The sequence below is a fragment of the Heterocephalus glaber genome, unplaced genomic scaffold (assembly GCF_053883595.1).
Source record: "Heterocephalus glaber isolate CG9 unplaced genomic scaffold, H.glaber_assembly_v1.0 deba00000676, whole genome shotgun sequence".
In the NCBI taxonomy this organism is placed as follows: domain Eukaryota; kingdom Metazoa; phylum Chordata; class Mammalia; order Rodentia; family Bathyergidae; genus Heterocephalus; species Heterocephalus glaber.
In genome coordinates, this window is record NW_028258156.1 from 12435557 (window position 1) to 12463115 (window position 27559).

The 27559-nt window shown below is 35.3% G+C and overlaps 1 long non-coding RNA gene and 1 other non-coding gene across 2 annotated transcripts in view; both read left to right on the forward strand.

Annotated features, from left to right (window-relative positions):
- Positions 1–27559, forward strand: part of LOC147829260 (uncharacterized) — a 205734-nt gene that overhangs the window by 123502 nt on the left and 54673 nt on the right. The gene's annotated exons all lie outside the window — the stretch shown is intronic.
- On the forward strand, positions 6527–6634 carry LOC147829261 (U6 spliceosomal RNA). Its single transcript, XR_015449415.1, has one exon. It is a non-coding gene; the product is annotated as a U6 spliceosomal RNA (small nuclear RNA).

Here is a 27559-nt window from a genome sequence, read left to right on the forward strand (position 1 = left end):
GAGACTAACATTTCGTTACAGAGTGGTCTGGATCAAGGCCCACTGAAAAATGTTCAACAGAGAGAACGGGACAGAGCTTCAGTGCCATTCCGAGAGTGTGAACAGCGTTTCTGAAGTTAACTAGAGTATAGGCCTAATGAGAAAAGGAACCCTCGCAAGACACTTTTTGTACTTAAGGTGAAACCTAAGCAAGTGAAAGAGTAGACAGACGATAAAGCCTCAGAGGAAAATGGCTTCAGGACAAGAAAGACAAATTATTAGCAGAGTCTAAAAAAAGTCCAGACAGAACAAATTATTTTTTGTTGCTCTAGAAAAAGTATTATTGCGTGCCCCACGAGAAAGAATTTAAAGTTGACAATAGGACTCCTTCATATACTTTTTAGACTTTGTGATGAATAAGCATCTGCAAGTGGTAAAATGTAATCTTCATTTCAAAGCTACCTACTCAGATTCTAAGTAGGGACTTAAACATGTTCTATTAATCTTTCTTAGCGCTAATAAAGGCCTATGCCAAAGAGCTCTTTTTTGTATCATTACTTACAGATATTTATAAAGAATGAACAATATTTATATAACACAGTCCTGATTCTGGTGTCCAGATTTTAAAAAAAAGTAAATAGCATGCTTTGCATAATTCTGTCTAATGAGACATATTTTTGCTTGGAATTGTTTATCCTCTTTGGTAATATTAAAAGAAAATTATTCCATTCATATTGTCTACCTAAAATGTATCAATAAAATTAATAATATAAAAGGTAAGCAGAATTACCATATGGTCCAGCAATTCCCTAGGTATATATCCAAGAAAAATTAAAACACAAAAACTTGTACATAGACGTTCAAAGCAACAAACATTATTTTTAATAACCAAAAGGTGGAAGAAACCCAAGTATCCCTCAACTAAGGAAAGGATAAGTAAGGTATCCATACAAAGAAATATGTGACAACAAAAAGAAATGTAATACTGATAACCTCCCACAACATGGACCAACTTTGACAGCACTGTACTAAGTGTGATGGTTGCGCTTGATTGTGTCAACTTGATATACTTGGGACCCACTGAAGGTATTGGTGGTGCGTACTTCCAGGTGTGTCTGGTGGGAAATGAGGCATGATCTTGGGTATTAAATCTGGTCCTTGGCCCCTTTCTCTCTGGTATTGTCCCCCTGCTTTACTTCCCAACCACGATGAACTAAGCATCTTTGTTCTGTTATATCCTTTTGCCAAGATGTTTCTCACTTGGAGCTAGCTGAGCATGGACTGAATTCCCTGAAATCTTGAACCAAATCAAGCCTCTCTTTCTTTTTTCTTTTCTTTTCTTTCTTTCTTTTTTTTTTTTTTTTTTTTTGAGACAAGCTTGATACATAGCTTGGGCTGGCTTTGAACTTGCTACAAACCCTAGGCTGGCCTTGAACTGGTAATCCTCCTGCCTCAGCCTGCTGATTGCTGAGATTACAGATGTGTGCCACCACACCCGGCTGACTTTCTTTGATTTGTGGTTGTTGGGTATTATGTGCCAGCAATGGAAAAGCTAACTAATACACTAAGGGAAGCAAGAAGCCAGTAAAAAAAACCCCATATTGTATGATTCCATTTAGTTGAAACATCCAGAAAATAGATCCACATTTGCCAGAGATTGGGGTGTGGGCAGTTAGCGGGTTAGCACTCCATAGTGACACTAGTTTTGAGGGTGATGAAGATGGTCAGGAATTACTGATGATGACTGCAACTTTGTGTCTATATTAAAAATCACTGAATTGTTTAATTCAGAATGGTAAATTTATGACATATGAATTATATCTCAATTGGATAAAAGAGAGAGGTGGCTTGTTTGTTGGGCATCATGATATCAGTTTGAACTTCATTAATGTTCCAGGAAGGGGAAATTTCTTATTGGATCAGTTCAAGAATTGGTAGGATTCATAGGATTCCACCTTTTTCTATTTTTTCTTATAGCAATACAGAAAAACGTCTGGGAGACATGCAGTATCCTGGGGTGGGAAGGGGGATGTGGCCTTTCATTAATCACCCCAAAGAGGACCGTTTTCCACAGGACAGCCTATCAGTGAATACAAATGAGTCACTGCTTGAGGTGAATGAGTCACATTAAATTTGGATGTGGGAGGTAAGATGAACCCTAAAATAAACAATAGACTTACCTTAAAATATACCACATTTTCAGGGAGTTGTGTGTATATGCATAGAAATTTTACAGGAAATCAATTTAAATCTGTGCTTTTATTTGTGTTCTTTTTGTACAGAATATAATTATACCCCAAAGTCTGAAACTTTAAAACTACAGATATAATTATTTTCAATAGCCTTTTGGGAGAAATCAAGTTAAAATGACTTCTGCAATAATCTCTCCCTTCCAAACAATGTGAAGAAACTGACTCAGGGCAAGACGACCCTGTTATTACATAGTTCAGTTTAGCGGCTTTGAATATAAACCCTGAAGTGTGTCTGTGAAAACCCAGTGGACTTTTGTAACTAGTGAAGTTCCAAATACGCTCCTGAGTGCAACATGTGATGTTCAGCCTGAGGATGACGTTCCCATGCCCTTTTCATAGATCTGGGACAGTTTCTTTGACTTCACTGTGTGCTGTTGCTTCTCTGGCTCAGGATGGATTCCTTTGTTTTGACTGCTGTGTATCAATAATCAATAACTTAGTGATGATATTTTCAGCTTATTGGAGAGGTTATTTCACTTCTTAATTTTTAAAAATACACTTAAAAGCTGTTTAAGCATTTTTCCCTGTATGGGAACAAAATTTTTACATAGTTGCATGAAAGTAATTTAAAACTACAGATGAAGCCTATGCATTTCTAGGCAGCCTAGAGTAGGAGTTACAAGTGAAAAACAAAGCCGAGAGAATAACAGTAAAACAACCCAAAAGCCTCCTTAGAGAAGTGACAGAGTGGCAGGAATGAAATAATGAAATCAGCTCTCCTTGCTCTGGATCTTTGAAACTCTGTCTCCCTCCAGCCTAAGTGCCTGAATTTCATGCGCTATCCTAACACGAGGCCTGTCAGTAGACAGGTTCTATCCATCTTCCTGGGAAATACCTCACCATAGAATAAGAATACTGAACAGCAGAGGAGACTTTTACTCTGCATCTGAGAAAATCAACTTGGTCCATTACTCTTCTTTACAAAAAAGACAGCCAAAGATTTAAAGAAAATATCGAATAGAACTAGCAGCATGAAACAACAATGTAAACAAGAATATTCACTTCAGAAAAAACACATGCAATTCAAGAAAAAGAAGAAACTCAAAAAACTAATTATCTTCCTCATGAAAATTTTAGAGGATGTGCTATTGCCTCCAAAAATAAGAATAGGAAACTGCTGTGAAGGAATAATGGAGAATAAGAATGAGTTCTTTCATATTGAAGATATAATGGTGAAAGTTGAATAGATAATTATGAAGGTAAAATTAAGAAAACCATAAAATAAGAGGAAATGAGAGAGTAAGAAAGAGAAAGAGAGAATAATTGAGAGAAGTAAGAAATATGGAGGCTTAATCCAGAAAGCCGAAAATAGGCCTAAGAGGATTTCTAGAAAAAGCAGGAGAAAAATGGAGCAGAGGAAATTAGCAGTGAAAAAAATAGAAAAAATATTCCAATACAAGCACTGGATATCCTATATTTAGGAACATAGGAAGTTCTAAAATTGTGTAAAAGCTTTTGGTTTGAACATAGAGGATGTGTCATATTTACAACTCACTAACAGGAATCTGATTGACATCAGCCGTCTCACCAACAGCACTGCCTTACTGAGGCAATGGAGAAATGCCTTCAAAACTCTGAGGAAAAATGCTCGGCTTGGCCACCATGGTAATCATGTGTGATGATGAACTATATCTATTTTCAGACTTTCAGAAATCTTTTCCTACACACTTTTTCTAAAGAGGCTATTTAAAGATTTACTCCAGAAAAAGCTGAAAACAAAAAAAAAGTAAAGAAATGGGGACAAAGAATACAGAAGAATTAACTCAGGTGTTTGCTGAAACTACATAGGAGGTATGGGAAGGTATTTAGCCCAAATTATATTAAGCTCTGATCATGATAGAGACCAGCAAGGGGTATCACAGTAAATGTCTGGGGTCAGAGGCAAAGGACAGACAGAACTGAGGACAAAGGCAAGAAATAAGGCTGCAAAGTTGTAAGAAACAAAGTTCATTCAGATGGTATATGATTTTTCCCAAGAGTAAGTATAGAGCTGAAATTGTAACATTAATTAGAATTAAACTTGAAATGTGACAACAAAAAAGTTGAAAAACACAAGATTTTGTTTTCCAAGTCCAGTAGTCAGAGTTTTAATGTAGAATTTCTGTGAGTTCATCAAATCTCCAGGTTCTATCCAACGTCCCCCTCTGCTACCCTAGGGTGTGGTCCTTGGCAATCCTTTCTCCATGCCCCTCAGCTAGGAAAGAAAAGGGAGGCAGAGTGCAAGGTCCTTCCTGTGGAGGCGGTGTACACTACCTCTGTGGACCTCTCCGTGACTGCGAACACATGACCACAGCTAGGAGAACTGGGATGAAGCCACATGCCTAAAATCTGAGGAGGTTTAAGGAGGAGGCTGCACATTCATGAAGAAAACCAGAACAGACAACTGGGGGCTACAGAGAGCCTCTGGCATAGACCTCAAGGAGAAGTCTTTCGGGTGGTGATTCTCACAGGACTTCCTTGAAATGGCTAGCACCTTGTGGTTAGTTTGCCGCTGGCGTCTGGTGTAGTTTCCTGTGAAGCCCTTGAGCCTCTGCTTCTTCCCCACATGACTGAGCCTGGCCTTAGTGTATTTATATTGAGCTGCTTCCTCACATCTTTATTTTCCTTCTCTGGATAGTTAGCATTTTTATCATCTGTGATCAATCCTTTGAATCCAGAATAGTACTATTTTCTTGGTATCCTTTCTCTTATGATGGATGGGATATACTGTTTTCCCTTAGGGATTTTCAGTTATCTTTTACATTTATTTTTAGTCTGCTCCGGGGCTATTAAATCCAGACTTCCTCTCAGTGAATCCTGAATTTCTATGGATTATCTCCTTGTCATATCCAAACATAACTGCCAAATGTATGATCTTTGTCTTGGCGTGGGTCAGTCCCCCTGATCTTTTATGAGTCGCTCTGAGACCTTTGAAATACAAGTTCCTCTCCCCAGGGACGCTGCTGGCAGAAATGCAGCTGCCTGCTATGGGGCGGGGGGGCAGCCATCACTGCCAAATAGCTGTGGCATCATAAACAATGCAGAGGACCTTGCCAAAGCCTACTCTCTAACCCTCTTTGGCTCAGAGAGTGATGAGGTAAGGGTATTAAATGTTTGAGGTTGTGAAGTATTACACTACCATCAAATACTTGAAAGTAGCATTTTTCTCATCAGAGTGTGCAAGAAATTTTTATAAGGAAAAATAATTGTCACTTTGTACAGAATGTGGATTTCCTTTTGGCTTCAAGAATTGGCCAAAAAAAAAAAAAGGATTGGCCTTTTACTATGATTTACCAAATCAGTGTTGGTGAATCTAAGTTAAACTTAACCTCAATTGTGGACATTTCCAACTGTGTTGAACTTCCAATCATATCCATAGGAATGAGGATTACATAGAAGACAGATCACATGGAAGGAGAAAAAACATATTTGGTACTAACTGCCTATAATTCCCTTCATACAGGGTATACAGTTAAGAAAATAGTTAAGAAATAAGAAAAAGTTAAGAAATAACACAAATGCTAATTAACAATGCAGAAGTCCAAACATCTGATAGGAAGAGGATACTGTACAGGAGGCTAAAATGAGTGCTTTTGTTTCTTGTTTCAATTAATCAGTGTGGAAATTAGCACAATAATGATCAGAAGCTAACTTTTATTAGTAAAATTGGTAGCTTATAGATAGTTGGTAGCTTATAATTTCACTGTGAAGTTAAAAGTTTTCAGAAAAAACAGCTTTGCTAAAAACATGTTAGAGACACTCAAATGCTTATATGTAGGGAGAATAAGAAACCAGCAAGGCTTATACTCTACCTTACAATAGTGCCAAAGGCTTGCTCTCTAAGTGGTCCTGTGGTCTCCCATTGGTTATCATATAAATTAATATATTTCAGTTTGTCTGAAGTGATGACCAGGTCTTGTACAAGGAGGATCAAGCACTAGGTCTTGATTCTGGAAAGTTGTCATAAAGTTAATTTTTCTGTGTAGAGAGGGGACTGGATCATTTAAGAGGACAGAGGTGGCATTCTAGGCATCAACAGTACAGGTTGATTTTTTTTTTTTGCCTTCTTGTCAATGGTTGAGACTGTAAGTTTAAGTGAAATAAATCAGACACACAAGCCTAAATATTATGTGGTTTCTCTTATATGAGAAACCCCCCAAATAAAGAGAAGAATAAAAGATAGATGATGGGAAATCAGGAGATAGTTCTTTTGCAAAAGAGAAGGGAACCAACAGATGGAAAGGGGGGAGGGAAGGGGAAGGGGTCAAAAAGGGAATTAAGATGCGGTTTGTACATTTACCAACTCCCTACATACAGTGCTCGCTTCGGCAGTACATATACTAAACTTGGAATGATACAGAGAAGATTAGCATGGCCCCTGCACAAGGATGACCCAACTCCCTACAGAGAAAGTAATCATTATGTACTGGAAACATGTATTAATAAAAAATTCTATATAGTGGTTTTGGAAGTATGGCCATTTTCACTGTATTGGTTTTTCCTACCCAGGAGCAAGGGATGTCTTTCCATTTTCTGATGTCCTCTTCAACCTCTTTTTTCAGAGTGCTGTAGTTTTCAGAGTAGAAGTCCTCTATTTCTTCTGTTAGATTGGATCGTAGGTATTTCATTTTTTGGATGCTATTATGAAAGGAATTGTTTCTGTCAATGAGTCTGTTGTTCATGTACAGGAAGGCTATTGATTTTTGTGTGTTGACCTTGTATCCAGCTACTCTACTGTATTTGGTTATTAAGTCCAGAAGACTTTTGGTGGAGTTCTTGGGGTCTTCTATACAGAGTATCATGTCATCTGCAAATAATGACAATTTAACTTCATTTCCTATCTTTATTCCTTTTATTTCTTTCTCTTGTCTAATTGCTGTGGCTAATGTTTCCAAAACTATATTGAACAGGAGTGGTGATAGTGGACATCTTTGTCTTGATCCTGATTTTAGCATGAAGGAGTTCAGTTTTTCACCATTTAATACAATGTTGGCTGTTGCTTTTACATACATGGGTTTTATCAGGTTGAGATAAAGACCATCTATTCCAATTTTCTGTATGATTTTTATCATGAATCAAAATTGATAAAAAAAGCAAAAAACAATGTTAAGCATGGGAAAATTTTGTATGAGATTTGCTTCCATTGCAACCTAGTAGATCATTTTTCACCAAACAGATAACTTAAGAAAAGATAAAGGTAAATATAAATATTATTGGCTATTCTTATTGTATAAAATTTCTATTTGGAAGAATAATAGGTATGTTGTTTTTTTAAAACTTTTTTTTTCTTTAATTAGTAAAGGTATTGGGTATGTTCACTTCATCCTCTTTATTGATTCATCTTGCAAATACTTTATGTGTCTTGTTTTTTACTACTTAAGTTTCTGGGGTCTTTTTATTTGTAAAATTTAAAAATTCTCATTCTTTAAATTTGGCAATCTGTTTCTTTGTTGTTCAGGTCTTTTTCTTCCCATGATTGGAAAATTTGCTTAAGTTTTCCTCTTTTATGATATAGTTTAATAATGTTTGCACTTATCTTTCTTCATTTGGAATTATTTCTGAACTATTCATCAAACAAATAGTTGCACTTTCTCATTTAGAATGTGTTATTACATACATAATTCTTACATATTTGACAGTACTTCATTTTTTACATTATTAGCACTTTATAGCATATTTTAATACTTGGTAGGAACAAATTCCCTTCCTCCATTACCTTTCTTTTTTTTAAGCTTTCCTTAATTCTTTCATCACCTATTCTCTGACATTAAATCTAGAAATATTTTATATAGTTTCAAAATACACTTTCTTGAAATTTTTAGGTAATTGATTTATATTTATAAATTTTAAAATGATTACCATTTTAGTAATACTGTGTCTTCTCATCTATGAAGGTAGATTGTTTTACTATATAGTCAAGCTGTTAATATGACTATCTCATGAAAGATATTCATGGTTCATGGACATTTGTTTAAAAAGTTATTTATTTATACATATATTAGTGTCCTTTTCCATCTTTTTAAGTGGATACTGCTGTCATACTGAAGAACAATTGCTTTTTCTACTTGATCTTGCATCTATCTAATACAACTTTCTTATAAAATCTGGTAACTTCAATTATCTTAGATTTTCTGGATAGAATATTACACCTCATTTCCAATTTTGAAAACTTCAAGTTCTGCTTTATATTTTATGTAATTAGCTGAAACTCCCAGAAAAAGTTTAGGCATAGAATTAGTGGGAATTATGGATCCCCTGTGCCTATTACAGATTTTAATTCACAGGCGAGTCTAAAAGAGTTTATTAAATGAGAAAAGCTATTAATTTTAGATCAACATTTTTGCAAAAAAGACATGACTTTTATCCTAGATTTAGAAAGGTATTTAAAACTAGGAATACTGACTTATCAAAATGATTCTTAGCAGCTGTTGAGACAATTGAATGTTTTGAGTCTTGATGCAATATTTTACATGAACAGATTCCCAATTATTAATCCCCATTTTCCAAAGAGCTGTTTTCTTTTCTAAACAACTTTTCAAGCTTTTTAATATGGAGAATTTCAAATATGTACAAATATAAACAGAAGAGTATAGTGAGCCCCTTGGTCCATCAAATATATTCAGTAATTTTCAGTTTATGATCATAAATCTTCGTTCGTTTTCTCTTTCTTAGATTGTTTTGAAGGAAATTTCAAACAGCTAATATTTTATTTGTAAATATCTCAGCATGCATCACTAAATGATAAGGACTTAAGAAAAAATCACAATGCCATTATACAAAAAAAAAAAATCATCAAATCATTCAGTCCTTGCTCAAATTTCTAAGTGTGTATTTGGGGAGGATCACATAGTTTGAGGCATCAGGTCAAATAAAGTCCATACCTTCCAAAGAGATATTTTCAAAGTGAAAGCTCAGTGAACTCCAGAATATGTAACTATTAAATCTATTATGTAAAAATTATAATATTATATGTTCAAAAATAGGAATTTTTGCCTATTTCTTTTGTTTTTATTGTTGCTTTCACTTATCAGCTCTCAATCATATTGTGAATTTTAAAAGCAAACTTTTTTCTTTTAAATTTTAAGGCTGAGTTTTCCTTTCTCTTTATTTGTTGCCTTAGGCTTGGAAATGGATATTTAGTTTGGAATGATTTTTCTCTTTTCAATTATATTTGGAAATTTTACTGTTTCACAAAGTGATTTGCTAATGTTTTTCTTTCACATAACTTATTTCTTCTCATGCTGGTTTCAGGAAATTATCTGCGGCCAATGCTGTTTTGTTATTTTTGTTAGCACATGATTCATGTCCTTTTGTCTTCTTTCCTTCACTGAGATTTAAACAAACTTAGAGAAAAAGACTAAAAGATTCCATTTGTGCAGCAATAGCAGCACCTAAAAAAGTAGATGTACATTGATATTGAGAAGATCATTACTTAACCCCTAATATTGTATTTTATACCAATGACCTCAAGATACTCAAGGTATTTTGTGAGCTCTCAGGAATGTATAGATTGTTATCCTTTCAAACTAAAATTTTCAGGGTGCGGTTGTTCATACCACCTTTCCAAGAGAAGCTCATATTAATCACACTTTTGTTCTGGGGCTCAGCTTTGCTGTCTTTTCGTTAGCATTCCAAACAAATTCAGTGTAAATGAATGAGGTCAGTTTATGTTTTAGAAAGTCTGTTCACTAGACAGCATAGATGAGATAACCAAGGATTGAGAGATATTGCTTTAAAGAGAGCAAAATGCCTCTTGTTAAAGCAGATATTTTTACAATTTAGACTTGGGCCAAGCACCTAGAAGATACTGTATGTGTTAGTAAATGGCATTGAATATGAGCTCTGGCCTATAAAATAAGAAATGTAAACAAGTTCTTAAAAAAATAGGAACTCAATCATTATGAGGAAAAAGAAATTGAACACTATTATTTTATTAGATTAAAGATTATAATTTGAAAATAAGAATAATAACACTTCAAGGATGTTGTGCCAATGGAAAGAGTAGGGAAAGGAGATAAAGGTGGTTTTCAATCCACTCTTCCATTTATTTGTGTGGTTGGGTAAGTTAACTTCATTCAGCTTCAATTTTCCTGTTGATAAAACAGAATAATAATCATCTCATAAAATTGGTTTAATTATTTCATGAGTATACAACTCAGAGAAGTTCAGGGACTAGCTCAGACATTACATGTGATGTTGTTAATAATAAACAATCTCAGTTCCACCTAGGCCAACTGAATCAAAATCTGCATTTTCATAAAACATTACAAAAGATTCTTTTTACATTAGTGTTAGAAACATTGCCTAGCCCAGTGCCTCACACCAGCTTGTGCTTTCTGTAGCTTTTTTCCTTTCAAATTAAAATGTTTACCCTTGAACCCATCTCCTTTCCCATTCAAACAAAAACGACCAACAACTATGACCACAAAATGTGGCATTGGTATATTTTTCATTCAATGGTATTTCGCGTAGTCCTTCCAAACAGAATGTATGTTTGAAATTCCTTTCTCTGTTTCACTAGTTATGTTTAGTTCTTGAAACAGGATGTTAAAATTGAGTTCAGGACAAGACATCAGGACAAAATACCAAGGAATTTCCAAAGACAGATCCTATATACAGAATTCACCAGTTCCACAACTCTTTGACCCTTCACCAGTGAAAGATGCACTACGTCAGGGTATGGGGTAGAAGAGTGGATTTGGATAGATGATACTTTCAGTGAGAGCTGCTTTTGAGCTGTGTTCCTTTGGAGGGTGTGTTCCTCCTCCTCCTCATCAGATTTAATCACAAGGAAGCTTCCAAGAATATTTGAGAAGCTTAGTATGTGACTCCTACACTGAGGATTTCTGTGATCTAGTTCTCACCAGAAATATTTGGAGGGAAAAAATGCTAGCTAGTGTGTTGATGGTGGAACCAGTCAAGGGAAGATTGGGATTACCATTTCTGAGATGAGAGATGTTTAAAGTGTTTGTCATGGACCCAGTGTTCTGCTGCAAAATGGATTCTGCCAAACACACACACACACACACACACACACACACACACACACACACACACACACACACACACACACACCCCCAAAACAACACAAAAGAGAAAAAACGCAAAAAAAAGCAAAAGCAATCCTTCTCTCATCCACAAATTGTAGCCCTTGCCAATTTCTGTGGGACAAATAAGGCTATTATGACCTTTATGAAGCTATCAACTTTACAACATTAAATGTTAAACATGGAATTGGGAAGAATGAGGATAATCTGCCTTTAGGGAGCCCTCTGAACTGGCCATCACACAACACTGCATGCAGAGAGATGAGAGAGAACAGAAACCTATGGACAGCATGATACTGGCTGTGCTGAGATGGAGAATTTATAAATAATGACTTGAAATAGAGCTACTCCCTAGTAGAGCAAAGAAACTGCACTGGAAGCAGCTAATCAAAGATTCTTTGGAGACTTCATTGAAGTGCTTTTTAAAAATAAGTTGGTGACTATTAGTTATCCAGAATAATGGGTTTTATTTTGGCATATTTATACATGCATTTAAATCTGCTGGTTGGCCCAGAGGACTCGAGGCCTGCTAACGATGGGGTCCAACATTATCTTATCTTTCTTCTTTCCTTACTATCAACCCTAGGAAGGACTGAAACCAGGCCAGCCAACTAAGGGAAGTAGGTCCAAGCTGGTGAAGGAAGGAAGACTTTATTTTAAATACCAGTTCAAAATATATACCGCTATCTTGGATTAGTCATTTTAATTACAAAATTGAGGCTGTGTTTGTCTTAAAGTGATCATAGGAGTCTTTATTACCTACAGGTAAGCCTGTGGGTTTTCATCTCATGCTAGCTGAAACTTGTGTGAATAAAAATAATGTATTTCAATAAAGTCATGAATCATGCTAAGTCAGTACAGCAGTTACACATGTACCTTCAAGTTCAAGCTTCTAGTCAAGACTTCACCGATGGCTCATGCCACATTGGACACTCTCTTAACTACCCTCATGGATTAGATGATTTTTTTGTTCTATGTCATATAGTAAATATATAATATGCTCTTTTGAAATCCTAATTTTTTTCTTATTCCTAGATAAGTGTTCTTTTAAGATTGAAGGTTATTTCTTCTACCTCTTTATAACTTTCCTCTTTCCACCAAAACCTTCTAACCTTATTTCCTAGTAAAGGACATAGTTACCAATTGCTTGTTAAAGAAAGGAATTAAATTTTACTTTTAGTAATTGGAGTTAAAGCAGAAATGAGTAAGAACATACAACAGAAGAGGAAATATACTGTATACATTTCTCATTTAACTGATTCTACCTGATTTGGCTCTTTAACATACAGCTTATTGTGGGAAAAGAAGATCTTAAAACCATTTTCATGTTGTATTCTTGGAAATTACATGATTGCAATGGACATGGCTACTGAACATAATTTAGAAATTAGTACATTTTAGGTTTATAAATAAAAGCATTTCATTAAGTTGCAATCTAGTTGTATGATATTCTCCAAATGAACAAGAAAATATCAGATCAATTATAGTAGAAATGAAAGTCTGTAGCCAAAAGTCACATTATAGAAATACATTGGACCAAACATATTTAATAATATTTGATTTTAGAGATTTAATATTATTTTATTAAGTTTATTTCTCATTTTATGTTTTTATTGTGTTACAAAATTCTAACAAAAAATTTTAGAAATTTTTAATAGTATGATAGATCAATTTGCTTTTTACAGTAGTACCAAGGACAGTGTTTTGTGCCTAGACTTCTCTATGTGATAGGTGTTTAAAATATTTATATTGTCTTACCTCTTCTGTAATAGGACATTAGAAATATAATAAAATTGGGCCGGGGATTTAGCTCAGTGGTTCTGCCACTTGTCTTGCAAGCACAAGGACCCAAGTTCGATCCCTGGTACCAAAAAAAAAAAAAAAAAAAGAAATATAATAAAATATATTTAATATCTGCCATTGGAATTCTTCTAAGAAAGAGAATGGGAAATATTACTTTAAGAAGTCTTTGGATAGGAAGTTAGATCCAGGGATTTTGATATTGGCTGGCACCCAAGGTTCAGGGAAAAAGGCAAACAATAACCATATTTTAGAGACTATGTAAGAATTTGTTACTTCCTCAAAGGAGGAAAGGAGCTAGCGAACAGATAGAATGAAGCAGGGAAAGAAGAGCCAACAAGATGAAAAGAGCAGAAGCTACATAAAATGAAGAGCCAGGGGCAATTCCTGGTGGGGAAGAACCAAAGGGAATTTTAAGATGAATGGTATCTATTATTTAATTTTGAGTTGATGTTGTGGCTGGAATATAAACCTGTTTTCTGTCTTTATTCCAAAAATCATTTATCAAAATGCCTCATGCCCTCTAATGCTGACTATATTTGCTTATTTCTTTTGTAGAAATCAAAGCAGATATATTTTAAATTTGGTTTGAAACACGAGAGATAACAAGTATAAATGCAGCATTCTGGAACAAGAAGCCACAAAAATGCAGACCTTCATTCTCTGTCACCATGTCTTATGAATTATAGAGAACATGGGGAAGATTTTATACTTCCAAATCCATGGGCTTGGTTGGAGGTAAAGTGGCAAGTTAAGTTAAGAAGATGTTGTGTAACTGGCATTTGAGGGGCAAAAAAATCATCTGCATCTCAATTGTTTGGATCTAAATTTTAGTTTGAATTTTGATACTTCTTCCTTTTGAAGACACTCAGCAGATTTTTAAAACATAAATCTAATCCATATATTATACCACTTTTTCTTAAGTATTTTAAAGTGAAATAATTAGGAATTAGGGCATAATTTTCTTGGGAAAAGTTTAGCCCAAACAACATTTGATTCATTAACTTAAATGGAAAGTCTTCTGAGCAGCTATTTAATGGCAATGAATAATTGTAATCAGCTGTCCCTATTAACAAGCCTGGCAACGTGCCTGGCAACGTTCCTGACATCTGGATCAGCACTGCACAACATCAGTATCCTTACACAAAATTAGGAACTGATGAGCCAGAAAAATCCAGCCTTATTGTGCATATCCTACATTAACTTATTTGGATATATATATATAAAATATTTACAATGAAAAAAAAGTGGAGACAAGCAAGCGTTTCTTGGGGAGGTTGGGATCAAACCTGGGGCCTCACGCACTGCTTGCTAGGCAAGTGCTCTACCACTAAGCCACATCCCCAGTCATGAGGCAATTTTAAAAATAAATGAGCTATGTAATAGTTTAAGGCTAAAAATGAACTTTCTGAAGAAAGTCTGCTTTTTGTCCTTTCCAAAATTTGGTGGTGGAGGGGGTGGTCAGAGAGCTGTATTTTCACTTTGACATAGTATCACCCGGTGGGAGAATAGAGAGGCTAATTGGAAACGTGGTGTGGATAACGAGGTCTCAGATATTGAGTGAGTATGCTTAGGAAAGAACAGTAAGTTGAATACTACAGAGGGAAGGAGAAAATCTCAACAATTATTTTTAAAAAGGCTAGACTTTATATGGAAGAAGACAAAATTCTATGCAAAAGAGAAACAAAGGAGGAAATTACACTGAAGTTTGGGGTGAAATGACCCTTGAACTATTTTAATTTGGTTTTCAGGCAATCAAACTTAAATCAAGGAAACCACAATGTGGTGTAAAGAGTTTTGAGTAGGCCAAAAATTAATCAGTGTCACTGAATTCATTTCCTCCTTCTTCTCTTACAAAAAAGAATGTTTTATACATATTAAATTGGATTCAATAGTTTTCTTTTTTTCTTTTTTTTTTTTTTTTTTGGTACCGGGGATTGAACTTGGGACCTTGCACTTGCGAGGCAGGTGGCAGAACCACTGAGCTAAATCCCCAGCCCAATAGTTTTCTTTTGAATAAGAGATAGTTCAATTCAATTCAATTATTAATATTTTTAATTCTGAAAAATTTAATAAAGCAGACAAGGTACATTTTCTACATTATTTTTAGATTCTTTAAAAATGTATCAATACTCATTTCTCAGTAATTGATGCAATAAGTACAATGAAAAGAAGGGAAACATAGAAAAATTGAATGGTATTAGTAGTCAACTAGAACACTCCATCAAACCAGAGTACATAAGCTTTTTTTTTGTTTTAATTCATTAAGTTTATTGGTACATTTTAGGTATACAGTATGATGACATTCATCATTGGGGATTTGTACCTTTACATGATGTATCTTGGTTCTTATTTTTCTCCCTCTTCCCCTGACCTCCCTTCCAACCCTCCACCCCTCCCTATTTACAAAGATTTTGTTTCCACTTTTTCCTTTTCTCATATTTATTCCTTTCCCTTCCTCTGCCCCTCCTACTTTCTCTTTCCCTTTGGGCCTTACCTTCCTATTTCACATTATCTATTCTGCATTTTGATCCTTATTTACACTTTCAATTTCTCACACCAGAGAAACTATTCAGTATTTACACATATGTGTCCTATTTATTTCACTTAAGAGTATGGCCTCAATTTGCATCCATTTAGCTATAAATGTCTCTAATTTTTCATTTTTTATGGCTGAGTAGTACTCCATTTTATAAAAAAAAAACCCCACATCTTCTTTATCCAGTCTCCAGTTGATGGGCAATTGGGCTGCTTACAAGTTTTAGCTATTATAAATTGTGCTGCTATGAACATGAGTGCACATATATCACTGTGGTATGATTCTTTTAATTCTTTTGGGAAGATCCCCAGCAGGGGAATAGTTGGGTCAAATGAGACCTCTAATCCTAGTTCTTTGAGGTATCTCCATACTGATTTCCATAGTGGTTGCCCCAGTCTGCACTCCACAAACAATGAAGAAGGGTTCCTTTTCCCCCACAACCCCGCCAGCATTTGTTACTGATTGATTTCTTGATAGCAGCCATTCTTTCTGGAATCTCAGTGTTGTTTTCATTTTCATCTCTCCAATGACCAGTGATGTTGAACATTTTTTCATATGTTTATTTGCTGTTTCTACTTCTTTGTCTGAGAAATGTCTGTTCATTTCAGATGCCCAAAATTTTCAGAGAAGTTTTCAGTTCACAGAAAAATTTAGAGCAGAGTACAGAAATATCCCATACACCTCTCTCTCACACAGGCATCGCCTCCTCATTATCAGCATGCTCCACCACAGCAAGGCATTTGTTACAGGTGATGAACCTAGACCTAAAGTGTCCCCCTCCTGAGTGTCCTGTGTTCAGAGGGGAGAGTTTTGGAAAGAGATTGTATCATGGGGGCTTTATACTCATCAGTGGATTGATTCATTGATAAGTTCATAGCTAAATGTGCTGTTAGGAGGTAGGGCCTGTTTGGAAGATGGTCACTAGGGATGTACCATTGGAAGGTATATTTCCCTTCCTCCTCTCGCTGCTTCCAGTTTGCCATGAGGTGAGCAGCTTTCCTCCTCCCTGCCCTTTCACCACGGTGTTTCTGTCTTGGACTGAAGCCCTACAACTATGAGGCAAATTAAAAGTCTCTTCCTTTGCGTTGTGGGTGTCAATTTTTTTTCCCCGTGATGAGAAAGCTGACTGACAGAAAATAACCAGGGGAATGTGTGGTTTATAGGTATTTGGAACTGGTTTACAGGAGGAATTTGGAAAGATTTGGAGGTGTGAGCTAGAGAATCGCTAAAGTGCTATGAACAGAGCTTGATGGGTGATTATACTCAGGGCTCAGAAGCCCAGAATGCTGCTATGAATGTAGACTTGTTGTTGTTGCTTTCAGACAAGGTCTTGCTATGTAGTACAGGTTGGTCTTCAACTCACTATACAGCCCAGGCTGGCCTTGAACTCATGGTGATCCTCCTGCTTCAGCTTCTCATCTCATGGCAGCCAGGGAGCAAGTAGAAAACAGGAAAGAGCTGGAGTTCCAATATCCACTTACAGGGCATGCCACCATAAACTAATTTCCTTCCTCTGGGTCCCGCCTCCTAAAAGTTCCACTAACTCCCAATAGCACTACAACCTGGGAACCAAGCCAGCACCTCACAAGCAAGATTGGTTTCCCATCGGAAAATCAATGAATGAAATTCACAGAATTAAGAGAATAAAGATAAACAAACAAGAAATGCATGTGATTATTTTGATAGTATAAGAAAAACATTTGATATAATTTAACATTTATTTATTAGAAGAACTTCAAGCAAACAAGAAATTTAAGGGAATATCACCTATCTGATACAGGCATCTGTAAAAGTCCTAAAAGCTAACATTTTAATTTTTTATATTTTTCTTAGTATATGTTTGTGATACCTAATAAATATATTAATTGTGGGGTATTGGTACATATACATATCGAATCTTGGCAGGTAAGATTATTTTAAAGGTGAAAGTTTAAATGCTTCCTTTTCTAAGTCAGGAGGAAGACAAAGAAGCTGACTGTCAGCACTTCTACTTAGCATTTCGCTGCACGGCTCATTTAGTGGAGAGAGGCATAATGAGTGAGCAACACTTCAGATGAAAAAGAATAACATAAAATGGCTTTTATTTGTAAAGAACATGATCAACTAACACAGTGAAATACACAAAAATACTATTAAAACTAAAGATGAGTTTACCTATCTATGAGCTGTAGCATTAACTTATTTGAACTGTGATTTACTAAGAGAAATAGTAGAACCCAGTTCCCTCGGAGGCTGGTACTCCAGACACTCCTACTCTTGTGTCTTAGAACATCTAATTTTAATTATATCATAACCCACATACATACCAAAGTTAGATTGGTTTTATCTCTCCATAAAATCTCAACAACATGACTGCGATCCTACCCAGATTGTTAGCTGTGTACATTAATTAGCTGATTTGGGAGAAGTGATTAAGATATGCTAAGTTGGTGTATAAAAATTAGTCCACATACTACTTTTACTTGCAGATCTGGGTGTTAATTCATATTTATATCTTCAGCATAAACATGGGGAAATTACTTCATTGTAGGTAAAATGTTTTTCTGGTAGTGAAAACTATCATTTCCCCTTTTTTGGAAAAATGGACCAAGCATTATTTTTGGCATAACGAATCAATATTATGTTTTACTACTGTAGGTGGTAAAGTAGTATTTCAACCAATACCAGGTCTAGAAGGTAGTAATGCACTTGAAACACACAACTTAGGAAAATAGACAGCATAGTGTTATGGGGAACAGAAAAAAGTCTTCATTGCTTAGTTGGATTGATATTTGTTTATTTCCATCATTACTCAAATAAAACATTTCAAGAGGCTAAGCTCCAGACACCTGTGGACATTCCCTTCATCCATTTGTGAAAATAATCACTGTGCATTTATAGTTTACATCTATTGGCATGGAGTCTCACTCTCCCAGTGTTTATATATAGAAAATCTGCCACGCTGCCTTAGAGTACATGATCATCAGTATTTGAAGGGATAAAGACATGAAGATGAGAGCTAATGGTTAAAAGCTGGTAGGGAGTTAAAAGCTTCTTTTTGGAATGAGACAGAGGGTTTTAGGACCTATCAACAACAGCAAAAAAATTAAAAAGTCAAGTTGAGGAATTGTCATTTAATTACTTGTATTTTATTGCAGAATATCCATGTACCCATGAAAATATGAATCAGGTTTTAAGGTAAAGAAATGAAAGCATAGAAGCAATTTATAAATACTTGAAGAGTGTAAATATCATGAAAGAGCAGTAAAACGAGAAATGTGGAACATGGGAAAAATGGTGAGATATGAAATAAAGCCATAAATTTAAGGCAGACGACAAATTAGTTCAAATATATAGAAGAAAAATTATTCAATGAATAATAATTTCTATTATTTTTTTGAATTTCAATATATTATAGAACATGGTGTTCTTTGTGTACAAACCTAAAGTCCCCTCTTACTCTTTAAATTTTAAAGAGCTTTTGCTCATTTAGAGACACAACAGCTAAGTGAAACAGACATGTGAGCCTCACAAGCTCAGCTATTACAGACTAATTGGGCATCTAACCATGAAATATTGCACATGAATAGAAAAGCCTTTTGGAGTTATTGTCAATGAGCCTCTTTACAGAGGGAGAGTGTGGCAATTTAAAATGCTTCACAACTAGATAAAGTCTGTTTTGTTACTTATAAAAAACAAATCAGGCATTCATTTTACACCTGGTCAGAAATACCTGACGCCCTTATTAAAAGGCTTCTGTGTCAAACATACAGATGAATCTTGTAATTGAAGGGTAGAGACTTGGTTTTTCTCAAGATGGGCTGGTCAAATCTGGTCTGCTAGATTGATAAGACATTTCTATCACAACACAGTGATGCCTGCTCATTTAGATATTGCCTATGGTTGTCTTCCTGTGATGATGGTAGGGTCGAGCAATTGCAACTGAAACAGTATTGCCTGTAAAGCCTTTCATTTTTGAGGCTTTTTCAAACATTTGCTCTAAAATGATTTTAGAGTATTAATCCTCACAAGCTAATGTGAAAAATAGATATAAAATAATACCAGTTTGGTGTTTGGATCTCATTTCTGCTGATCTGTTCTTGCATTAGCTTTCCTTTTTGTATGTATGCATGTATGTATGTATGTATGTGTGTATGTATGTATGTATTGTTTTGCAGTGCTAGGGATTCAATCCAGGGACCCTGCACAGAGTTGCATTAATATACAAATTTTGATTCAGGGTCTCAATGAATTGCTAAATTGTCCAGGCTGGGCCCCAGCTTTTACAATCCTCCTGCTTTAGCCTCCCAGGGTGCTGAGATTAAAAATGTGTGCCACCATGCCTGGCTTGTACTGTTTATACAGTGCAAATTTTACAGACAGACTACTACCAGATCTTTTGTTAAGCTCTTGTAGTTTGCTCTATACTCAGATTCTGTTTCTGTAATGATCAAGGCAAATGATAGTTAAGTGAAAGCTGAAAGTAGTCTTACTCTTGGGAGTGATTTTTGTGAATTCTCTGTAAAGTAGCAGGGTAGTTGCACCTAAATTTGTTTGATCCTAGTGAGACTAGAAACTTCTAATAAGCCAGATCAAATTTACTAAACATTCAAAGGTGGTTTTTTGAGTCTTTTAGTCCATCACAGCCATCCCAATTTTTATTTTAGTTATGCCCCCAAACAAACTTGAATATAGCTTTAATGAAGTTCAGATTGAGTCAGAAATAGTTACTTTAATGGTTGCCTAAGAAATATATCAAAAGTTACAATAATCAAAGAAAACTTCATTATTAAGCCTTTGGGAATCCCTTTTTCTTGATTTAAAATATAATTAAATTTTCTTTTAGTTGCTATTGAAACATTATATTTTCAAATCTCTCTGCCTAAATATTTTTCTATCTAACTCATGTATTTCTAGGAAAAATGATTCATAATAAAACAACCCTCTACACTCAAATCATCTAAGTCATTCATGTTTGTAGTTTTGGAAAAGATCATTGATCCTACCACTCACACTGTTTGAAAGAAGTCAGTGTTCAGGCTGGTGTCCAGTACATGTAGGATTTATAACATTATTCATTTGATATCATATATCAAACAATCTCATGCACTTCTCTAGGAGCAGTATGGCTATTAAGGTCTACAAATTCCTCATTTTAAAATGGAAACCAAAGAAGAAAATTCAATTTTAAATACAAGGAACCTAAATGAGGACTAAAATGTTAATGGTGATTATTTCCCAGAGGTGAGATATTGGGTAAATTCGATCTTTCTTTGGACTTTGTACCATTTGAATTTTCTATATAACCACATTATCTAAGTATAAAGAGTATTTAGGTGAAAAAAAATGAAGCTATTTTCACAATGGGGGAAAAAGAGCTAACAAAAGCAAATGTGAGGCTCTCTTTAATTAAACTGACTGGCTACTTCCTTCTGACTTTAGTGATTGAGAGCTCTTTTCTTCTAGTAAACTGTGGTTTATTCCTGGAAAGTTCCTATAATCCAACAATTTTATAGATCAGAAATCATGAAATTTTTACCACTGTTATGGGTTGACTAATTCACGAAGGAAAAACACCACTACAATTCAGCTGTTTGTGTCTGCTGTCCATCATTCTTGTGCTAAGGGTGTATTTTTGTCCTGCAGGTTGCTTGGGTTACCTAGCATAAATAGGTCAATGATAGTGGTCCGAGTCTCTTCCAGATTGATTTTACCATCAAATGATCTCTCTAGAGAAGGAATTTAGGAATCAATTGTAGTGATCTGGAAGGCATGTTATAGAATCATAGCAGGATAAAATATCTTTAGCTCCTTTTGCTTACAGCCTAGTCTGACCTCACAAATGTTTCTTTTTAGCCAACGTTTCTACCTGCTATTTATAGAATTGGATATTTAAAAAACCTAGTCATTATATTTTAAAATAGAGGATAAAAATAATCAAGATAACATAAAACAGTAAGATAAAGTGGTATAAAATAAACACTATAAAATGGCAAAGTAAAAGCCAAGAATTGATAACATATGATAAAATTTAGAAAGGAGATTAATGAAAACTGGAAACTGAAAGATGAAAGAAAATCTCAGTTAAAAGGAAAATATTATCTGGAGGAACAAAATAAATCATAAGATAGACCATATAAATTAACTCAAAGAACATAACGAAAATGGTTAGAATAATAAATGAGGACAGAATCAAGGGGTTAACTGGGACCCTTTGAGCTGAGGCTGCAGTGGACGTGCCCTGAGCTTCGCACTCGATTCCTCTTCCTGGGCTGGGAGTCTCTTGGCAGGGATTTCTGGGCATTGAGGCACCCAGATTGATGATTTCAGGAAAGCAGATCCTGGAGCTTTTGGCCACGAATGTCTCTCCTCGTATTTTCCCTATCATGATCTCTCTCATCATTTCCAGTCAGGCAATGTTGACCTGAGCACTGTGCATCTCGCCAACACATGATTGATGCAGTCTTTATTTTAAAATAGACTTAAATATTTGCATTTCTTTGTACTGGTTTATTTGGGGACAGAGAAAGATTAAAATGAAACTTAAACTTAGCAAAAGCCCCTAAATTTTTTGTAGAGCCCTTGCTCCCTTTTCAAAAGAGAAATCATTCCATGTATGCTATTTTTTTCTCAGTTTTTAAAGCTGGTTTAAATTACTTCTATTCCAGCACCAATTTATACTACAAAACTACACTTTTTATTTATTTCACGTATGTGAAGTTCTTATCAGACCCCCTACCCTGATTATTTCCTGTATATAAAGCAAGTGGCCCAGACTGCTTTGGCTCTCAGAAATCCTAGAATAGTTTTCCAAAGGTTTCATTTCAGTCCTCTAAATAAGCATAAACAAATTTTTCTTAAATGAAATTGACCTTACTGAGCTAAGAATAATGAACAAACTTATTCTAACTTGGAATAGCTTGAGTTTTATTTGATCAACCTGCAATGATTATATCATAAGCAAAATGATTTGAATTAAACAAATGCCCTTGAATAAAATTTCACCTTGACTTCACTCCCATATGACTAAATCTATTGTAGTAAAACAGTTACATGTTGTATATTAATAGCAACACATGCATCCATTCTCTATAAACAGGCAGCAGATGGTAAATATCCTATCAAAGCTGACACAGAAGAATAATTATGGTTCAGAAAGATCTTGAAATCTGGGAAATGATGATAAGGCATTTGAGGGAGGCCTCACTGGAAGTGGTCAGTGGAACAAGGGCAACAAAGAGACCACTTACAGAGTTAATACATATATTGACTGTTCTGATTCATTCATTTAAAAATTAGTGACCACTGTTTTCAAGATTTCAGCAATATAATCTACAAAATCTCTTTGAAAGGTATCCATTAAAGAACATCAACAAATCCAGAATTATCTCTTAAGTCTTAGCTAAAATTAGTTATGTCAGTAAGCAGTTTAAACGAATTTATCTTACAGCAATCCTAGGTGGGTTAAGCTGGTTTCAAGATCACAGTTCTGATGGAAGCCAGGGTATTGGTGGACCTTCTGGAAGCTGGGAACACAGTAGGTGCCAGCATACAGGCTGCATCGCAACATTGCCTTGCAGAGCTGCCGTAAAAGAGCTGTGGAACTCAACATAGAGCAAGGCCACCTGTACTGCCTGAGCCATTGACTCCTTCCTGTGTCATTACTCATTTCGCTGAAAATGATTATCATATCTTGTTTTCCAGAAGCTTCTAGAGCAAGGAGGCTTGAGAAACCATGTGCATACTTGATCCCTGAGCACTTAGCTGGATATATTGCTTATTTTTAACTCCTCTCCAACAAAAATTTTAGAGATGAGCTGACTCAAAGGTATAGCTCACTTTTTTTGTGTAGAACATTATAGATCTCAGGTAAAACAGCCCATTTCCTACAGGAAGCATTTGGCTATACTACATACTCAAAATTACTGTTTTGAATCCTGGGCTTCTGATCATATCTTCACTTCAGAGGGACCTAAATAATTTCAAATGTGTCTGCACTTTCAAGCAGAAGAGACCTATTCTCTTGGATTATAGGAATTACGGATAGCATTTACAACTTCCCTGCTTTGCGTGGTTGACCTGAATTTTGTCCAGTGTGTAGAAAAAGATTCATCTCTGGTTTACCCCGTACTACTTCTGCTGGAACCTCAAACTGGGAAGGAAACTTTGGTGGGGCGGCTCATATGTATATGGGCCCCTTATGTCTCATTACATATTCAACCCTGCCACATCATTAATAACAGTATTTAGGCCTGTGTTATTGTGACTGGTCTTACTATTATCCTGCTAATTTTGCTTTGCCCAACAAGACTTCTAGGTAGCTGCAGCCTTAAAACCTTCCACAGTCACAAAAGGAGAAACCAGAATGTTTGGCATGGGCCACGTGGCTTACAAGGCTGTGGAGACAAAGTATCTGGGGAGTAAGAGGGGAACTAAACTCAGAACTAACACTTGAGTCCACTTTAACTTAATTACTTAATTTTGTGGTAGCGTCATTCCAGGAAAGCTACTGTACATGTTAGTCAGCCTGAGTTCAAAGATAATATTTAATTCCTAAAGAAGCCTCATCCTGTCCACGCCTTACCCTCAAGTTAGCCTGATTGTAGAACAATGTCCCCACAATAGATGCTCAGCGTTTAACAACAAAACTCCCCCAACTGTGCTTTCTTCTCCCTCTGGTACTCTTTATTTTCAAATACATCTTCTCCTGGCCCTGTTTCTGTTATCACCAACCGGATGCTTTCTTGCCTTGCGGTTTGGCCCCAGAATTCTGGTCATCTCTTGCATTTGCAGAGCCTGTCTTCAAGACAGTGACTGTTAATGACCACCACCTCCTTTTCTGCATCACTTGTGCACTTTTATACAGTGTACTATTCTTGCAAACAATTCGTTCTAGGCATGTCTCATCTTCACTCACTCATTGGACATGGCCAAGATCAAGTGAAAATGTGTAAAAGTCATTCAACCTAATGTAAATTAGTTCAACCTAGTTCTGGTTTTTTACAAACCAGGTCAAAAGGACTCAAACTAGATTTGGATAGTTAAAACTTTTAATAATAACCACACCTGAAATTGGAGATCTAATTCCACTTCATCTAGTTTTAGTACTGGTCAGCAGGCTGTTTAAATAAGCAGTAGGAATAAATTAGATAAAGAGTGTTTTCTTCATATGACATCATAAGATCTTGTGGACATGAAAGAATTATTTACTCAAAAATATTTCTATCAGTCTACTACTTTGATTCTAAGAAAGTAATCTTATTTCAAAAAACACTGGGTGAAATAATCTGGTAACGCACATGGGAAGAGATTAACTGAAAATTTAAGACAATACAGGTAAGAAAATATATATTTTTTCCAACATTATTTCTCTGAATTTCTAAACAGTAAAATCATTCATATCTTAGGATATGAAGAGAGAAAATAGAATCACTTTTAAATCCAGTATTATTAAGGGAAATGGGGAAAGAAAAGAGAATGTTAAAACTATGCAAAGTATTTCCATTTGAAATAAAATAAGATTCATAAAATTCCAATCTTTGACCTACACTTCTCAAACTATTGAGTCAACACCAAAAAACCAGATATTTTTAGGCATCAAGTTGTTCCAAAGTCAAAAGAGTCCTTTTCTATTAAAAGGATTTTAAAAGGTACATTCTAAAAGTCATTTTCCTTTGAACCAATGTTTAGATCCAGAATTTCTTTTATTTTTTTTAACTTACCTAAACAACTTTCTTATTTGTTTACCATGTTTTTTCAATCAGTTTTTGGCAACATATTTTAAGTTTAGAATTGAAACTGTTACATTGAAGGCTTCCAGAAAAGGGAAAATGAAAGATTAAGTGCTGATTTCAGACATATTGAAGTCTTTGCCTAAATCTCCTTTTGAGACTCAATAGTGCCAAAGTTATTTCATTTGTGACTTATTTACTATTTGGCTAAAATGAAAAAGTAGAACTCTTTGTCTTATCACATCTTTGCCTCTAGGGCTGGTAATTCCCTTTGCTCAGTGCCTCCTAGGATACTTATTATTTTTAGAGAAAAGTAGTACTTATACTAAAAAACAGATATTCTTTTGGTCGCTAATAGGGATGTCTCTTTTATAATTAATGGGTGAATGATGCTTAAATTTTGTGTTGTTCTTTGTAAAAAACCTATTAGCATCTTTGGTACCTATTGTATATTATGTAAAACAATCAAGTTATTACGAAACACTTTGTCATTAAGATGTAGCCTAAACAGTAAAAATAAATTAAATCACCGTATGGATATAAGTGATTTTAGGGTAAGTGCCTTGGGTAGGAGAAGAAAACTGTGTATTATTAAATCAGAATATACAGAGATGGGAAAGATCTTTGAAAATATTCAGTCCAAACTCAGTCAAAAAAATTAAAATCTAGATCATTTTGGGGTTTTGTCCAAATACCACAGATTTTAAGCAAGAATGAAACCCAGCTTCTAGAAACCTGTTCTGGAAATGAATAAGATAAATGTTCACATTATATTTTTAAGTAGAATGGAATCTTTAAAGGTTTTACACAGCACTGTCAGTCAAGATGTATAAGGTGAACACCATGATTCAGATAGAAAAAAAATTGTTTTCATTTGAAGTTGGGTCACAAGTTCTAGAGCAAACAAAATTTCTGTCAAAGACTTTCGCTTAGCTGATTTCCTCACCCAATCCAATGTTCAAGTCAGCCAATTTTGAACTTAATTTCAGAGTGATGTTGGATAGCCCTAGGTGATGATGATAATTATTACATGTGACTTGTGAAGCTTAGTGCAGTTCATTGTGTTAAATTTCTTGTACAGAATGTGACAAAATCTGGGGTTTTCAGTGTTGCTTGAACATTGAAATCACCTAGGGGCTTTAAAAACACTAATGCCTGCATCCCAACCACAGAGGTTTTTGTTGAATTGGTTGGGGGTGAGGGTACAGCTTGCTTATCTTATTTTAAAAGCTCTTGCTTGCTTATTCTAATGTGGAGCTCAGTTGAGAAATGCTTGGCAAGGAAACATGCTGACTGTCCTTGTAGCTGATCAGAGGCACTTGGGAATCTGAGCTCCTGTCCCAGATCTTTTAGGAATCCTGTTCCTGCTCTTGTGTCTCAGAGCTAATGTGGTGGGTTATTCTGTCAGCATAGCAGTGTTGTGATACAACCTCCTGTGATTTCCTTTAGATTTTGAAAGCAGTTTGATATTGTTTTACATACATTAAGGTATTTATTATGAAAGTACTTTCCAGTTGCCAAAGTTATAAAAGTAACTTGATAACTTTTTCTATACTCCAAAGAATGACATTGTTGTTTCAATACTTTTCCCGACCAGCTAACCCTATATTAATCGTATTAAGTAAGTATATCCCTACTACTAATTGTAAAGTTATATAACATTACCCATGTGAGATGGAGCCAGTAGTTTATGAAAATCTACCCTGGTGAATTTCAAGTTTGTGTTGATATTGAAATCACGTTTTCTTTGACTCATGGCGTTTTAGATTAACATCTTCTGTTTGGATTGGTTGGCATTAGCCTGTAGACTCTTGTCCTGTCTGAGTTTTGGTTTCCAACAGTGAATATTACACCTGTCACATGGGCTGGTTTTCAGTTAGACTATCCCAAACACATCCTCTCAATTTGAACAAAAACTATTTAGCATTTTTATATTGTGATAATCAAATAGCCACACATGTTATTTTACTTATATTTATTAAAATGTAATCGGTCATTTTCACAGGTTTTAACTGACCTCTTTTTCAGTATGTGAACACTGCTTTGAAAGGGATTGACTGTGGCATGTCTTACCCATGATAACCCCTGGTTCTGTAATCCTGAGCCCCAGCTTCCATTACTAAATTCTCCATCTCCATAGAGTAGTTATCCAACTACTCTACTCCTCACTCCTGCATCCTGCAGCTCATTGTGAAGGTACTGAGATCCCTGGGCTCAATCCCCAGGAGAAAAACTTAAAAAACCCCAAAAAAC